At 35.2% G+C, this 18,777-nt stretch overlaps 1 protein-coding gene across 1 annotated transcript in view; it reads left to right on the top strand.

Annotated features, from left to right (window-relative positions):
• Positions 1 to 18,777, top strand: part of jmjd1ca (jumonji domain containing 1Ca) — a 139,940-nt gene that overhangs the window by 34,891 nt on the left and 86,272 nt on the right. The window lies entirely within an intron of this gene.

Below are 18,777 nucleotides of genomic sequence, written 5' to 3'. Positions count from 1 at the left end.
ACACACCAGCTGATATTATGACATAAAATGGAGAAAGATAGACTGCGATTGGTTGGATTTGTGAAGTGTGCCGTTTATTTTCCATTCAACTTGAAGATTTATTATTTAAATTCAAGAATCTGTATAATACAAAAGAAGTTTATTTATTCATTTTCTTTTCGGCTCAGTCACTTTATTAATCAGGGATCACCGCTGCGGAATGAGCATATGTTTTACACAGCCGATGCTCTTCCAGCTGCAACTCAACACCGGGAAACTTGTACACTCTCATTCACACTCATACACTACAGCCAAATAAGCTTATTCAATTCACCTGTAGTGCATGTGTTTGGACTGTGGGGGAAACCGGAGCAACCGGAGGAAACCCACGCCAACACAGCAAGAACATGCAAACTCGAGCGAGTGACCTTCTTGCTGTGAGGCGATCGTACTACCCACTGTACCACTGTGCGGCCCGAAAGAAGTTTATATTTAGTTTAGATGTATGTAAATATTGATATTCCCATGTGTGTATATTTATGTAAACACATACAGTATACATATAAAAAAATAAATGTCTATGTTGTATGTGTGAATATAGATGTAACATAAATATACTGTATATTATCCCATTAAGGCAAGTCATTTCGATTGGTGGCCATCTTTGAATGCTTGGGCATTCTGTCTGAATGGGGAAACATCAAATTCTCCAAAACTGTTTACCAACCTTACGATTACATTACATATATGGAATCACCAATAAAATTAAGCAACAACTGTCTCATAAGATTCATTTGAATTAAAGAAAATCAGCATTTTTTTAGGCTGCTAATGCACATGCACTCGAAAAGAACGAGATCACGAAAACATTCTCATTTATTGCCATGTACACATTATCATCCTCTGGATTATGCTTTGTCAGATTATGCTGCTCTTCTAAAGTAATTCACAACTTGGTCTTGATTGCAAATCTCCTCCAGAAATGACAATGACTCTTTTGTGGGGCGTTTAGTTGCTGTCATGTGATGTGCGTTTGACAGGATGGACTGTACCATATGTTTGTTTCATACAGATAAAAAAAAAAAACACTATTTTTGATGGTCCATTTGAGTATTAGTAGACTGTCTGCTTAATATCTGTTGGTACTGCTACTTCAACAGACATTAAACTAACTATAAGAAACTTTGCAAGTACATGTCAACTCAACTAACCCCAACCCCAACCTAACAGTCTACCAATAATCTAATGAGAATTAGTTGGCATGTATATGCAGTGTAACTTAATTCAACAAACGGACCATCAAAATAAAGTGTGACCAAAAAACTTTTATTTTCATGTGTAGTTGGTTCATTTAAAAGTACTAATTTCAAGCTTTAAGTGGATATTATTCTTATGTCTGTGACGCAAGTATTCGCTCAGATTCCAGTGTGTTTGTTGACCACAAAAACTGTCATAAAAGCACACACCTGGTCTGAGCATCTCCCCTGGAGAAACATCAGTCTATAGCGATCACTGATTGGCTCTTGTACTAGAAGGCGGGGCTTCATTCGTCATATATACACACTTTTACCTATTAAAAACCCTACCAGTGACATGTCTTTTATATTGTGTAGACTTTGATATTTTACAGTTGAGGTCAGAATTATTAGACCCCCTGTATATTTTTATCTCCAATTTTTGTTTAACGCAAAGAAGATAATTTTCAACACATTTCTAAAGATAGTAGTTTTAATAACTTATTTCTACTAACTGATTTATTTTATCTTTGCCATGATGACAGTACATGATATTTTACTTGATAGATTAATCAAGATACTAGTTATTAGCGTAAAGTGCAAATTAAAGGTTTTATTAGGTTACTAAAGCAAGTTAGGGTAATTAGTTAAATCATTGTAAAATGATGGTTTTGTTCTGTATACAATTGAAACAAATATCGCTTAAAGGGTTAATAGTTTTTACCTTAAAATGTTTTTTAAAAAATGTAAAACTGCTTTTATTCTAGCCGAAACAAAACAAATAAGACGTTCTCCAGAAGAAACAATATAATAGGAAATACAGTGAAAGTATACATACATACATACAGAATAATGCATTGAAACATTTTCATATGAACAGTTATTTGTTTTGCTGACAGTAATTTCAACTTGCAGATGGTTAGTGAGTCAGACACTGAGTTCACTTAGCAAAGAATTAATCAGAATTATTCAGCTGATAAATTAGGATGAAGTCTGAAAATTAATGAATCGTTAAAACAGCTGGCTTATATGTTTTTTAATCATGAAAATGCAATAGAAAGGCACGTTTCATTACAGCCATCTTGCATTTATCATCACGAAAGATAACATAGCAATCACTACTTTAAAACATAGGAGAGCAGAAAAATATAAACCTACCTTTAAAAATGTTGGCATGTTCAGAAGCGAACTGTGGTTTGTACTGAAGGTAAAGTTGATCTGACTTTCGCTTTTTGCTGCAGTGTGAACCACACATTTACGCTAATCATTACAATCAATTACATGTGACTGAACACTGAACAACACTGTGTTTGTGAACATCAAATTAATGAAGTCACCCAGCACAAATGAATACAACTGATGTGCTTCTGCTTTTATATCTGGACTATTTCCACTGCAGGAGACTGACTGGCTGATGTGTCCTGTTTTATTTTTTAAAGTGTTTCTATAAAAATATATGTGTGTATAAATAATGTAGTTTCCGCATCTTCCATTTATTTATTTTTATTTATTTATAAGGATCCCCGTAGCCACTACCAAAGGGTCTTCTTTCTGGGGTCTATTAAACACAAAATAAAATTATATTAACACAACACATAACAACAAAGACCAATAACAAATGTAAAAATCATCTTCTATATCAAAGACTTAAAAGGGCATCTATTTTGCCCCTTTTTCAGGATTTAAGATACGTCATTTGTGTTTTATGAATGTGTCGATAAAGTTTTAGCTCAAAACACCAATCATATTATTTATTATACCTTTAAGAATACTGGATTTTCTGCTCTAAACACAATGAGTTCAGAGTGTCCCTTCATTTCCACGGGCTGCGTCAGATAAACAGCACAGTGACAGACAAGAAGAAAGCAGATCTCACGTAACGATTGTGAGAAATAATAAAGTAAGAACTTTCCCAATGATTATTTGATGTATTTGCTGTGGAGTTAATTCAAGCCTTTCTGCATCTAGGTTAAGGGTTGATGGAGCATTATTTTATTTTAGAGGCGATTAAATTATTGGTGGGGTCATTTCAGTAATTGTTTTAATTCAGGGGACATGTCCTTTCCGTCCATGCCAATTCTACGCTCTTGGATGAGTCAAACACAATCTAGTTACAAAATTCACACACACACACACACACACACACACACACACACACACACACACACACACACACACACACACACACACACACACACACACACACACACACACACACACACACACACACACACACACACACACACACACACACAGACTGAGATTGAAGCATCTTCTTTTATAATTTAAAAATGTAAAATCGCTGTAATTCATTACAAACATGAAAAAAACGTACTTTGCGCACGTCCAGTCTAGTTAGATATTATAATATGCGTTACAACGGAAACATGTTAATACATGGCTGTCAATCAATTGGGTGGGCTGGGAAACCGCACTCCTACGTCACGTTGCTGTGGGCCTCAAAATGGGAGGTATTTGGATCCTATTTTAATATCAGGAAATAAAAAAAGAGGCGTATTGTCTTTGTATCACTCCATTATGACTGTGGTCACACTGTACCTAAACACAGTTCTGTCCAAACAGCTTACAAAAGATGATTTTCACCATAGGTGCCCTTTAAAGCAGTCAATTGTGCCTTCATACTGACATTATGTAAGCTCATTTATGACGGCATAAAACTGTGGCTAACCACGTGCTACTGTGCGTAACCTGGAGTAACCAAGGGTTACGGCCATTAACATGGGTAAGTGGGGTAACTGTGGCAACAGAGCTGTGTTTGGCCAACAGGCTGCAGAGATAAGAGTCAACGTGTGAGTGTGGACTTCCTCCATTCACTGCACTGTGTTTGATAAAGCTATGTGTGTGTGTGGTCAGTATAAAAGGTAATTCTACAGCAACATCTAAGAGCGAGAGAAAGGGTGATTTTACGCAGCCTCTTCTTATGATTCTTCTGTTCTCATCTGACTCTGCAAACACACACACACACACACACACACACACACACACACACACACACACACACACACACACACACACAGACCCATTTTCTTTTCAGATTCATGCTCACTGTCTTTTCTCTCACTTTTTCTTCCTTTAATTTCACTCTCAAACAAACACACACCTGTCTCAATGACAAGTGCACGCAAACACACACACATATGTATGGCGGTATTAGATTTCTTTTTATTGTCAGTGTTAAAAATGCATCAAAAGATGGTTTGAGAGACATGTTTTTACCAGTTTTATGGCATTGTTCAATATATACAGTATGTACATATCTTGGCATAACAAATTTGACTCATTTATTCATTCACTCATTTTGTTTTTGGCTTTGTCCCTTTATTAATCAGGGGTTACTACAGCAGAATGAACCACTAACTTAGACATATACCACATGTCTAAGGCCAGACGGAATCTGTTGAAGTTTTTTGCTATTTCTGCAGAGAATTTTGGTAAAAATCTGTGAATTTCTGCTGAATTATTTTGGGAGTATCATAACTAAAACCTTAATATGTGAAATAAAAATAATATCTTTTTAACTTTTATTTAATGTTTAAAATGCAAATCCAATTAGATCCACTTCATTTGGTAAACAAAGCAAGTCTCTCTGATAATATCTCTTTTAAAAGACAAAAAATATTACTGTACAAACTGCATTGTACATAAATCAGATAAACATTCTCATATTAGTCAATAATGGTACTAAAAAAAACTGAATAAATATAGATATTACACACATTTACTCAAGTAAATAAACAGAATCAATGATGGGCTAAAAATCTGCAGATTCTGTGTGGGCCTACTAATATCTTTGGACTGTTAGGAAAATGAGAGCACCCAGAGAAAACCCACGCAAACAACATGCTAGCTAGACAGAAATGCTAACTGACCCAGCCGGGACTCAAACCAGCAACCTTCTTGCTGTGAGGTGATAGTGCTAACTGAGCCACTGTGCTGCCTAACAAATTGTACTATTACAGCAAACTATGTTTGTGTCCATGTGTTTCCAGTCTCCATAAACATTAGAAGGAAAGTTTCCTGTATGTCTTCAACCGTAGTTATATCTATGCTTGAATATCTCTATCCCCGGTGAATTTCAGCAGATTATTTAGCTAAACTAATGCAATAGAGCAGATGATGACATTTGTCAACACCACAGTTCATATCTGTTAGCCAGAACTCACTTATGGGCATTTACAGTATACCTACCTACTATTAAATAGTAACAGTTCTGGACTCCAGTAAGCTACAAAACAAAAATGAGGTATCATTGAAAAGAAGACACTTTACTAAGGTTTACTATGGTCCATCTGGAAGTTTCCTGTTAAAAAAATATGGAAAGGTATACATTATATTTCAAAAAGAAAGAAAAATTGTACTGTGTTCAATTATTCATTTTTCGTTGGGTTAGTCCCCTTATTAAACTGCGGTCACCACAGTGGAATCAACCACCAACTTATCCAGCATATGTTTTACACAGCGTATGCCCTTCCAGCCACAACCCAGTACTGGGAAACACCTGTACACTCTGATTTACACACATACACTACAGACAATTTAGTTTATTCAATTCCCCTATAGCGCATGTCTTTGGAGTTGTGGGGGAAACCGGAGTACCCGAAGGAAACCTAAACGAACACAAGGAGAACAACTGACCCAGCTGGGACTCGTTCCAGCGACCTTCTTGCTGCAAGGCAACATGAGTTTATATTTCAAATTTGATGAAGATAGCATGCAAAATGAGATTTCTGCAAAAAGTTTTCCGAGGCTATATTTGTGTCCTTCTTTTGTTCACCATAAGAGGCACTTTCTCAAAAAGGACCTTCCCAAACTCAAACAATAACAATTGCTGAATAATTTGGTCTACATTCACAGTTCATGCATCTGTAGAAAGTTTGTGCTTTACTATGCATCATCTAGAGCAGGGGTGACCAACTCTGTTCTTGGAGATCTACCTTTCTGCAGATTTCAGTTGCATATCAAACACACCTGTCTGTAATTATCAAGTGCTATTCAGGTCCTAATTAATTGGCACAGGTGTGTTTAATTAGAGTTGGAGCTGAACTTTGCAGGTAGATGTCCAGGAACAGGGTTGAGCCCCACTGATCTAGAGTTTATAATGCTCAAAACAAAAAAGTTATAGATGCTTAATAAAGTTTTAATAAATGCATATAAAATACATAAACCAATCATCTGTAAAAAAAGGTTTTCCCTTTTCTTTCACTGTAAATCTATACACTATGTATAAATGTAAAAATCTGTTAACTTATGGAAATTTTGCACAACAAATGCAGGTTACATTTAAACATTTAGGCTTTTCAGGTTAGTGTAATAGTTGTGTTCCAGGTAGAAACATTACAGCAGTTGATTAAAGATAATCAAAAGTAAAATAACGACAGTAAATTGGACTCCTGTCACTTTAAGACCCCAGGCACATGACACAGATCTGAAATGACTGGATCTCTCTCTCACTTCCCAATATAGTTATGTCATATTTGTTCCAGGCATCAGAAGTATCCTATTTGCTTTTGCAGTTCGTGCTCTGGCAACATATTGATAGATTCACTTTTAGGATGAATGAGTTACAAATTCCAATTTCTTGGTGAAACATTTAAAGCAGCAGATGACTGAACTGGACATTAGTCTGGGACAATTGTCTGTTAATTTGTTGTTTTTTTTTGGTTACATTTCAAGTATTAATTTAAGTTAGTGGTTTATTTGGTTCTGGCGACCTCTGATTAATAAAGAGACTAAGCCGCAGGAAAATCAATGAAATATATATATATATATATATATATATATATATATATATATATATATATATATATATATATATATATATATATATATATATATATATATATATATATATATATATAAATGTATATATGTTACTGACAAAACGCTTTTGAACTGTTGTGTATATTATGCTGTATACTGTTATTTTTATGTACTTCAGCATGAAAGTTTTAACTTGCATAATAAACAACATAAAAAAATTACAGAATAAATTACATTGCCATAAACATTTGTCACATAATATTTGGAATATTTAGTTTGAAATTTGACAATAAAAAGATAAACAGATTGTATAATCAAATACATTATTTATGTTATTAGCGCAAGTTAATCCTGTTTCTAACTTAAAACAGCTTTTATAACTTTATCATTAAGTCTGTTTAATGTTATTCAAGTTAAAATGCCTGGTTTGTTTATTTTGATTCAACTTAAAAATGGAAGGCAAAGAATACTTTTTACAGTGTAATGAATTCGAGTAAATTAGTCTGGCAAAATCAGTTTTACATTTTGTTTAACATAAGTGTCTCAAACAGGGATACACTATAAATATGATGCAGTGAACCATGTTTGAAGCCATTATATAATAAGTAATATGCACACTGGTTGCTGTCTGCCTGAAATTGGCAGCGTTGCTTGGCAACTAATAACATCTGTACAGCAAAAATACATCTGTATGCCGATGACACAATAATATATACAGCAGCACATTCTTTAAATCAAGCTGTACAACATCTACAGATTGCTTTTCAAATATTGCAGTGTACGTTGCCAAATTTAAAATTGGTTTTAAATTCAAAAAAGACTAAATATATGATTTTTAGCCGTGGCCGCACTAAGTCAACAGATCAGACAATAAAAACTCTGAACGGTGTTCAAATAGAAAGAGTTAGCTTTTATAAATATTTAGGAGTTTGGATTGATGAGAGATTAGCCTTTGATATACATATTGACAAGTTACTGAAAAAGCTTAGGCCAAAGTTAGGTTTTTTATACCGGTCAAGAAATTGTTTTCCTTATAAAGTCCGCAAAAAATTAGTAGAGAGTACATTTCTGTCTATAAAGGATTATGGTGATCATCTCTATATTCACGCAACCGCTACCCTATTAAGAAAATTAGATTTTGTTTATCATGCAGCAATACGTTTTGTCACAGGTGCAGATTCACGCACGCATCACTGTATTTTGTATGATTCCTTAGACTGGTTATCTCTATATCAAAGGAGAAAATTACATCTGTACTTATTTATTTTAAAAGCTCTTTTAGGTAAATTACCATCCTATATTTTTAATTTATTAACATTTCACACCAACAATCAAAATACTAGATCTGGTTCATGTATTCATCTGATAGTTCCAAGGGCATTATCAGAACTTGGCAAACGTGCTTTTTCCGTTCACGCTCCCAGGGCTTGGAATGACCTGCAAAATCAGCTCAATCTTGACACTCTTCCGACTCTGAGTACTTTTAAACATCTTTTATACAACATTTTAAAGGACACCTGCAATTGTTTGTTATGAGCTGATGTTTTTAAGAATGGTGATTTTGTAATTTTGTGGTATTGTTTGTGATTTTTATATGAAACTTTATGTGCTGCCTGCCATCTTGACCAGGTCTCACTGGAAGAAGAGAAAGTAGTGTCTCAATGTGATCTCCTGGCTAAATAAAGGAAATAAATAAATAAATAACATAAATGGTCATTATGCTCATATATGTGACAAACTTAATATATATTTGAACTGTTGGCTCATTAAATTTCCCATCACAAATTATGCAAAATCTATGTTTATGTTAGGCGTATTTTGCAAAAATAATACAGTGAGTCACTAATTGCACTCTGGTTAAGCTATGGATAATCTCCACCATTGGATGGTAATACCAAACAGCCCTAAGCTCTGTATTCTCACTGTATGTCAACAAAATCTCATTTGTTGACTCTTCTGTTGGGAGAAACCTAAATGAAATAAAACTGCAAACACATAGGCTATGAAAGAAGCTCTGAGCAATACATTTCCCTGTGGGTTATAACAGCCACAGACACGCTCTGGTTTCCTTTTTTACTCTCTCTCTCTCTCTCTCTCTCTCACACACACACACACACACACACAAACGCACACGCGTGCACGCGCTCACACACAGACCAGATCTGCCTGTGACTTTCTCTGCTGTAGAATATCACTGAGTCAGCAGCCGTGCTCCATCACAGTGACCTACACACACACACACACACACACACACACACACACACACACACACACACACACACACACACACACACACACACACACACACACACACACACACACATATCTTTATCTCTCTTTTTCTCGTGTAATCACCCTGCTTCTCTTTTCTGGATCACTCTCCAACCTTCTATGTCAAAAATTAACACAGCACGTACGTCAGTGTACTGTCAGAGAGTGAAAGAGAGATTAGAAGAGACGAGAAGAGACAGACGCTCACTCACAGGATGAAAGCCAGTCTGTGTGTGTGTGTGTGTGTGTGTGTGTGTGTGTGTGTGTGTGTGTATGTATGTGTGCGTGACTGTCAATTAGACCTTTAACAGAGTGTCTGTGTGAGGCTGTGAATGCATCGTGCAGAATATGGGTTTATGCTTTTATGTGTGTGTTTTATGCTTCTGTGGACATATTCGTAAGTGCTAAGAGATGTTTTGACCTTTCCTGTCTTTTTTTTTACAATAAATAAAAAAACATGCAAGAAAGTCAATATTACATTAAAAATCATGTCAGGGGAACTTAACATTGATTTGACCTGAACGACTTTAAAAAAGCCACTTTTTGCACATTTATGTGGCATTTGTTTCTCAAGGTCCATTGGTAAATTTTATTCAAGATTGTTTCTGCCACAAAGTTGGGATTCAGAGCATGTTTTCACAGAGTCCTTTTCAACTTTTTGACGTTTTGGTTGTTCATAAAAGCTGTGTTTTGTGGACCTTAAAAACAATATGCATGTTATTGAAGTGTTACCGGTATCATGATTTTATGATAACAGTAACATTAATTTGAGTTAAGTGATGTTTGAGTACTTGACAACCATAATTAATAACAATATAAAAAAACGTAATTACATTGCTTAGGGTACATTTTGTTGCATGTTTAAGATGATAAATCCATTAGAGGGAGTTATTTGTGTTTTTGTATAAGATTGTTTTAACATTTCAGATACATGCCCTTGTACACATCTACCGGAAGGCAGCGCTTGTTGTAAAGATCACCATCACTGAGCTAAACCCATCCATTAGTGTATTCAAAAGCAGGTGTTAGCTCCGTAAGAAAAGTGCACTGCAACCACATAGTTTTACCTTGATTTTAACATTGCTTTAATCTTTATTGTTGAAGCCTACTTAATTAGATTCAAGCCCGAGAACTTTACATCACATTTACAACATCATACAAGGTGAGCTACTGAGCAAACTGACGATGCTGGAAAAGTTGTCCACATTTAGACGAATAGACAATGCAAAGGTATTACAAATTTATTTATTTGTCTGTAATATGTCCTTGTAAAAATTATTTTTCTTTCTTCCAATTCTAAAAACAGCTGTTGTTCCCCTAAAAAGTCTATATGTAAATTACACCATAATAATAACCTTACTTATTAATAATGTGGCATTACAGACACTATCATGTACTTTTTAACTATTAGCGCAACACAAACTACCATTCAATATAATTTAAAATGAATAAAAACTTTTATGACATTATCATAATAGTTTCAGTTTAAAGCTAAATTAAGAGCATCTGCTCCTTCATTTGGCACACTTGATCACAAAATGTGATAGTCATAATTAAAGCTGAATAAAAAAAATCTATTATTTGAGGACAATAATTAATAATTTGAATTCTGGGGTTTTAAAACATTGACAAATATTGAAAAAAATACTAATCAAAATGTAAGCTGTGATGTATTTAATGTGGGACATTTCTTTATTGAAGATAATCTTTATTTAATATTCTAATGGTATCTTTATTTAATATTCTAATGGTATCTGGCATAAACGAAGAAGCTACAGAAGTCAGAATTATTAGCCCCCCTGTTTATGTTTTTCCCCAATTTCTATTTAACGGAGAGAAGATTTTTCTTAACACATTTTTAAACATTATATTTATCTTTACATAACATTTATTATTAAAATAATAGTTTTAATAACATAACTGATTTATTTTATGTTTAAATTTAAAATTATTTTATTTATTTTATTATCTTTAAAATTATTTATACAAATAAGACTTTCTCCAGAAGAAAAAAATATTATCAGACATACTGTGAAAATATCCATGCTCTGTTAAACATCACTTGTATAATTTTAACTCCTATAATGCATTTTTGGCATTTTCTACAAATATAACCATGCACCATAAAACAGGGTCACATTTTTATTTGAACTATACAGCAAATAATGTACAGACATATTACATTATGAGATTGTAGCAAGATGGGGCCAAGAGCCGGAATAGGGGAATGAGACTGGTGGCATTCATGTTAACGACCATCACCTGTGCGCACCACCTGTCTCGAGTCTCACAGAAATGTTAATGGCTGCGTCCCAAATCGCATACTTATGCACTATTCTACGCCATTTTGTAGTATAAATAGTGTAAGTAGTGCGTTCACACTGAAAACACTAAAAATAATAAGAGCACTTCAATTAACCGGATGATGCACTCATTCAGCCGCTTAAATGAAGTGTGGAATGATGGACACTTCACGCACTCAACGACCACAGGTTTGCTTACGTAGCGGAAGGGGCGGAGCTATCGGACGCACATGTTGAATAACTTTATTTAATTTGGATGGTGAAAGCAAAATTCTCCTATGAGAGTGATTATAGTGCCTCCCGATGGTGAATGCGGCAATACTCACGGCAGGTATTATTTGATAGTTTGGTCATTTATTTCACTGATTTGGCAACTGTCAAACGTCATCAGGGAAACGCTTTGAATTTCCGCTTAGTAAAAAAACATTAGTGTGCCATTTGGGACAACACTACATACATATACTTTCCTGTTGAGTGTGTAAGTGCATAAGTACATAGTGCATGAGTGCATAGTGTATAGTGTGCTATTTGGGACGCAGCTAATGTTTCTTTGGCTTTCAGGTTGTCCCTTTATTCATCAGTGGTCACCACAGCGGATTGAACCGCCAACTATTCCAGTATATGTTTTACACAGCGGATACCCTTCCAGCTGCAGCCCAGTACTGGGAAACACCCATACACACTCATTCACACACACTATGGCCAATTTAGTTTATTCAATTCACCTATACCGCATGTCATTGGACTGTGGGGGAAACCGGAGCAACACTGAGCCACCGTGTCACCCTTAGTATTTTAATAATAATTAAATTTTTTATTCTTATTCAGGATCAACAAAACAAATTCAGAATATATACAATAAAGACACCTCGTGTTAAAGAAAAATTCTATTTCAAATGAATCCAATTTTTTTTATCTATCTAATAATAAGCAGCAATACATTAGCATGTTACATTGACTTTATTTAATATTTTTAGCTGTATTTTACTTTATTATATACAGTACCTCCGCCCTAGACTTTCTATATAGTTTTTATTTTACAACCAGCACAGTATTCTTCAGAGAGCAAGCAATCTGCTGTATGTGCTCATACATTGCTGTCATTTTCACAGACTGGACATTCAGCACGCTTTCATGATTTGCTACGTGAATGCGTGCACATATCACATGAAGGTGTGACAAAAGTTCTGCTTTATTTCCAAAGGAACATCGCAGCGCAGTGCCATCATTTGAGCAGAGAAAGGCACTCTTTCTTTTCATTTGTTTTGTTCATTTTATTCCCTCTCCACCTTTCAGAGAGCTGCAGAGTGGAGAACAGAGAGAGCCCTTTCTCGCTGCACCTCATCAGTCAGAATGTAGCTCAAATAGTGTGTGTGTGTGTGTGAGTGTGTGTACGCATATGTGTGTGCTTGTGATTATGTGTGTGTGTGCTCTTGATTATGTGTGTATGTGTGTGTGTGTGTGCGCAGCTGTAGAGTGTGTCGAGTTACCTTGGACTCTGCTCTCAAAGTCATATTTATGTACCAGCTGCAGAGCTTACATTACTCCATGACCCTGCAGAATAACAGGTCAACCGCACGTCTGTGTGCACGACTCTGTGTGTCCTAGGAAATTTATTTCCTCTGGGGATTTGGGGTCTCTCTCTTTCTCTCTTATCGTTGTTGGTTTCCCACTATATGTTTCCTAATTTATTACACGCACGCAACTCCTTTCACTCATTTTACGAGCAAGGAATTGTCTAGGACCCTATAAAATTCATTTAATATTTCTGCACCAAAATTCAGCTTCTTACTTTTAAATGATAAAAAAGCATGCCCAATTAATTAGGTTTATTTATTATGATATATAATTTAAGTCATAATAGGGATTATTGGAGATTGTATTAGTTAATAATTGGCTCTATTAAATCTTATGGCAGAGCTTTTAAAAATATTATCTGTTTGTGCATCCCAAACTGCATACTTGCATATGCACTATGTTCTGGCATTTTGTAGTGTAAATAGTGTAATTTTGTATTCACACTGAATCTTCAAAATTGAATAAGTGTGCTTTTAATACCCGGATGATGTACTTGTTTGGTCAACACACAAAAGTAATGTATGCTTAAGGCCAGAGTTGTGTGTAATGCGTTCCACAGTAATGCGTTACTCTATTCTGATTACATTTTTGGGGAATGCAGTAATGTGATGGATTACATTTTAAATATGTGTAATTTAAATACAGTTAGTTAAGTCAGTGTAATTGTGTTACTTACGTTACAAATATACTTTTTAGTAGAAAAAATACTTCTTTTAAATCACGTTTTCTGCTGCAATGTCAGTTAATAAGCATGTGCCTTTAAATTGCTGGAGAACGCGAGCTGGTTTCTGTCAAGAGTGGCTGCTTCTTCAAGTGGAAATACAGACATGACTTTAATTTAATTAAGTATGAAAGCAAAAATATTGCTGTGAAATTCAGTCTAGTATCTAAAGAACTTTCGACAGCTTTTGATCAGTAATTTATTCAAGCACTTGAACAGAAAGCATTCTACGACAATACTCATCATCACCAAGGAGGACACCGGTGCCCCAACTTGGCCTAAACAGTTTAAATTGGATTTTTGTGCAGGATCTTGGGTGAAGGTATCTTCTGAATGTAAAAAGAAGTGTAGCTGCTTATGGGGCCATTCACATATTGCATCTTTTGTGCGTGCAAGCTCATTGTTTCCAATGGAGGCGCACAGCTTGCGCACACATTTGCATTTTCCAGGCGCATTAGTTGAAAACCGTGAGTCACGTGACAAGAACTGACCGATCATCAGCTTCATACCTTGTATGGAATATACACATTTCAGTAGACTAATTACCTTAGACAAACACTGTAGTGCTTCATCATGCTATGGATGTCAATGGTTGTCCAGTTTTCATCTAAATGTTTTCTTTTGTGGTAAAAAAAAGATAAATGAATGAGAAAAGTCTTTAGCTGCTGTGATCAACCCATTGTAATATTTTTCAGTGAATAATAAATTACTAAAAGAGCAGTAGTTTATTTTGTTTTTCTCAATAATAATAATATTAAAATATACCAAGAGCAAAGGTGGCCAACCCTGTTCCTGGAGAGCCACCTTCCTGCAGATTTCAGTTGCAACCCAAATTAAACACACATGCCTGTAATTATCAAATGGTGTTCAGGTCCTAATTAATTGGTTCAGGTTTGTTTGATATGGGTAGCAACTGAAATCTGCAGGAAGGTGGCTCTCCAGGAAAAGGGTTGGCCACACCTGACCTAGAGAAAAACAAATCCATTTCCATGATATATAGCCGCTCACCAGATGCACAAATGCATAAGTCTCTCATTTAAAAATCAAGTCTGAAGCATTATTATGCATTATTGAGCATAATAATTAAAAATCAAGACATGATCTTGTTTTATTTTGGTAAAATACGCATATACTAGAGGCCTTTTTGGGCCAAAATTCTGATGCCAAATGATTAACAACAACTCAAATTATTATTTGCTATTCCTAAAACTTGGATAGATAACAAGACTTTTGTCATGCAGGTTCAAGACTTTTTGTCTGATTCCAAAAAAGACTTTAGATTTTGCACAGATTTCAGTTTAAAGACTTCAGACTTGACTTTTAAATGAGAGATGTATGCATTTGTGCATCTGGTGAGCGGCTATTAATTGTGGAAATGGATTTGTTCATTTGACTAACATGACTAACTTCAAAGTAAAGTAATTAGTCATCAGATTACTTTTTACATTAAGTAATTAGTAATGTAATCAGATAACAATTTCTCAGTATAGTAATTTGTGATCTATTGTATGACTTTTTTAAAGTAACTTCAACCCTGGTTAAGGCACTCAATGGTCGTAGCTTTGCTCATGTGGTAAAAAGAAGGAGCTGTCCCTGCGAAAAATTCCCTATGAACGTGATTATGCCTCCTCCCGATAGCAAATGTAGTTGTATTCATGACAGGTGCTATTTGGTTATTTATATTACTAATTTGCCAACCATAAAAATGTTGATCTGGTGTGTAATGTACAGTGTGCCTTTTGAGACGTGACTTGTGTGACCTGAAAATATATTTGGGAGGTTTGTGTGAGTGCAACACCAGTGCTACCATGGTTTATTTTGAGTCCTGTTGTAATTATTTTTAGTATTTTTATAAATAAAATTTACTAGTAGAAATTTGTTTATGCCATATTTTAATTAAAGGGGAGCACAGTGGCTCAATGGTTAGCACTGTCGCCTCACAGCAAGGAGGTTGCTGGTTTGAGTCCCAGATGGGGAAGGAGGCATTTCCGTGTGGAGCTTGCATGTTCTCCCCGTGTTGGTGTGGGTTTCCTCTGGGTGCTCTGGCTTCCTCCACTGTCCTATGACTAAAACATATGCTGGAATAGTTGGCGGTTAATTCCACTGTCGCGATTCCTGATAAATAAGGTACTAAGCTGAAGAATATTAATGAATTTTAAATAAAACACAAAAAGTATTTTATTTTGATAGTTTGAAGAGTGTCTGTATATATGTATGCTCAAGTTGGTTGTTTAAAATCCAGTGCGCTAAAATGGCCAATTTTACCAAAAGAAAACTGCTCGGTTTAAAAGTGATTCTGTGCAGCAGAATGTAGTCTTGTAGTACTTAGGGCTGGATATATGCAAATTCGCAATTGTCACATCACAAGATCTGCGATGTCAAGTTGGGATTATACTTAACCCGCAACCACAGTTCAGAGCACATGATTTGATTGCAAAGTGGCACAGTAGGTAGTCCTGTCGCCTCACAGAAAGGGCTGGGGCAGTTGACGCTTCTGTATGAAGTTTGCATGTTCTCCCTGCGTTTGCATGGGTTTCCTCTAGGTGCTCCCATTTTCCCCGCAGTCCTAAGACATGCGGTACAGGTGAATTGGGTAGGCTAAATTGTCCGTAGTGTATGAGTGTGAATAAGTGTGTATGGATTTTTCCCAGAAATGGGTTGCAGCTGGAGGGCATCCACTGTGTAAAACATGTGCTGGATAAGTTGGCGGTTCATTCCGCTGTGGTGACTCCAGATTATTAAAGGAACTAAGCTGAAAATGAATGAATGAATTAAACCCTAGTATAATAGTGTGAAAATTATGATTTCAATGTGTTTTCAATGCCTGTGACCCAGATTTCAAGTGAATTTAAACAATTTGGCACAAAAAAATGTAAAAGTTGGCCACTGATGATTGTGTTTATTTATACAATAAAGACTCCATGCACTGTTATTTTACCTTTAATTATTGAATTCTGTACCTCAATACTGCTAAACTCCACCGTAAAGTCCTGTTCTGTTGTTTCTATTTGTGTTAATTTGTTTGTTTTACTTATTTTGGGGTAATTTTATGCAGATCCACTCACCTAAAAAATCCCAGTCAAAGACAAACTCTCAATCAATGTAAAGTGAGTTACATTACAATGAGAGTTACTAAAGTCATCTTTTAAAGTCATATTCATATCGCAATATGAAACCAAAAAATTGCAATGTCTGTTTTTTTCAATATTGTGCAGCCCTAATAGTACTGTTGTTTTATCATTCCGTTTGATAAAACAAGCATATACGGCTTTTCATCATCTCAGGCGTGTTTGTGTGTGTTCAAATTCAACTGTAAATGAAATACAAAAACACTTCAAATAGACTATTAATATTTTAAAATTGTGTGTGAATGAGAGAGACTGAGAGAGCATATGTTCAACAAAATGCCCATATTTAGTTACATTTTGGATACTGAATGGCTTTCCTAAATGTAAATGATGTGGCATATTGTCTGCAAGCTGCTTCACTGATTTTTATTTTCCATCATTGAAATGACATGTGATACATTTGAGTAAATTGTAGTGTTTTATTTAACATCTAATGTCTGTTCGTATTTTGATGCAGTATAGCTATAGGCTAGTAAATCCCTTTCACGTCTGACTTGATCTCCTTATAATCTCTCAATCCATCATTGTCACTAACCCCAGATCCCCCTTCGCTATCCTGATAGTCCGTTGATATGGATACTTTATTAGATGGAAATGTTGTTTTTTGAAATATACTATGACATGATTGTATATAATTTAGATATTTAGAACGCTCAGAACATGACATTTGAAGAAAGAGTTTTTAATTTGATCACTTCATATAGAGTCTTCGTAGTAGGGATGAACCATATGTCATTGAACCAGCATTGATACCACAGGATTAGATTATTTATTAAAGATTATTATTATTTCAGTGATTTATACGATGATGACCATGCTTTACATTTGATTTTTCAGTTTCTGTACTTGAATACTGTTAAGACTATTCCATAAAGCCATAAAGCACTGCTTTTTTATTTATTTGTTTTAGTAATTTATTATTCATTTCTGCAGATGCACTGCAAAGTAAAAAGACTTGATCATCATAGTTAATCTAAATGAATGAAATCTTTCCAAGTAGAGCAATTGAAGTCATCTGGTGAATTTATATTCATATATACACTACCCGATATACATTAATATTCATATATACATTACCAACAACAAATAATAACTTGACTTCTAGTTGATCATTTGGAAAAGTGACAGAAGGTAGATTTTTCCGATGAATCATCTGTTGAGCTGCATCATAATCATCACAAATACTGCAGAAGACCTAATGGAACCTTCATGGACCCAAGATTCTCACAGAAATCAATCAAGTTTGGTGAAGAAAAAATCATGGTTTGGGATTACATTCAGTATGGGGCGCACAAGAGATCTGCAGGGTAGATGGCAACATTAACAGCCAGAGTTGTCAAGACATTTGTGCTGCCCATCACATTACAAACTACAGGAGAGAGCAAACTCTTCAGCAGGATAGCGCTCCTCATACTTCAACTTCCACATCAAAGTTCCTGAAAGCAAAGAAGGTCAAGGTGCTCCAGGATTGGCCAGCCCGGTCACCAGGCATGAACCTTATTGAGCATAATAATTGAAAATTAAGACATGATCATGTTTTATTTTGGTCAAATAAGCATAATCTAGAGGCCTTTCCCAAGCTACTTCTGATGCCAAATAATTTATTAGAATTATTATTTGCTATTCCTAAAACTTGGATAGATAACATGACTTTTGTCAGGAAGTGTGTATATCGCAGCAAAATAATATATGCGAAAGTCAGATTTTTCCAATATCATGCAGACCAACTTCATAGCATCAGTGGTTCACCTTTGAAGACATCCAGGGTAATAAACAACCAA

This window comes from Danio rerio, chromosome 17 (assembly GCF_052040795.2).
Source record: "Danio rerio strain M-AB ecotype USA chromosome 17, GRCz13ab, whole genome shotgun sequence".
Lineage (NCBI taxonomy): Eukaryota > Metazoa > Chordata > Actinopteri > Cypriniformes > Danionidae > Danio > Danio rerio.
This window is presented reverse-complemented; position numbering and strand designations above follow the sequence as displayed.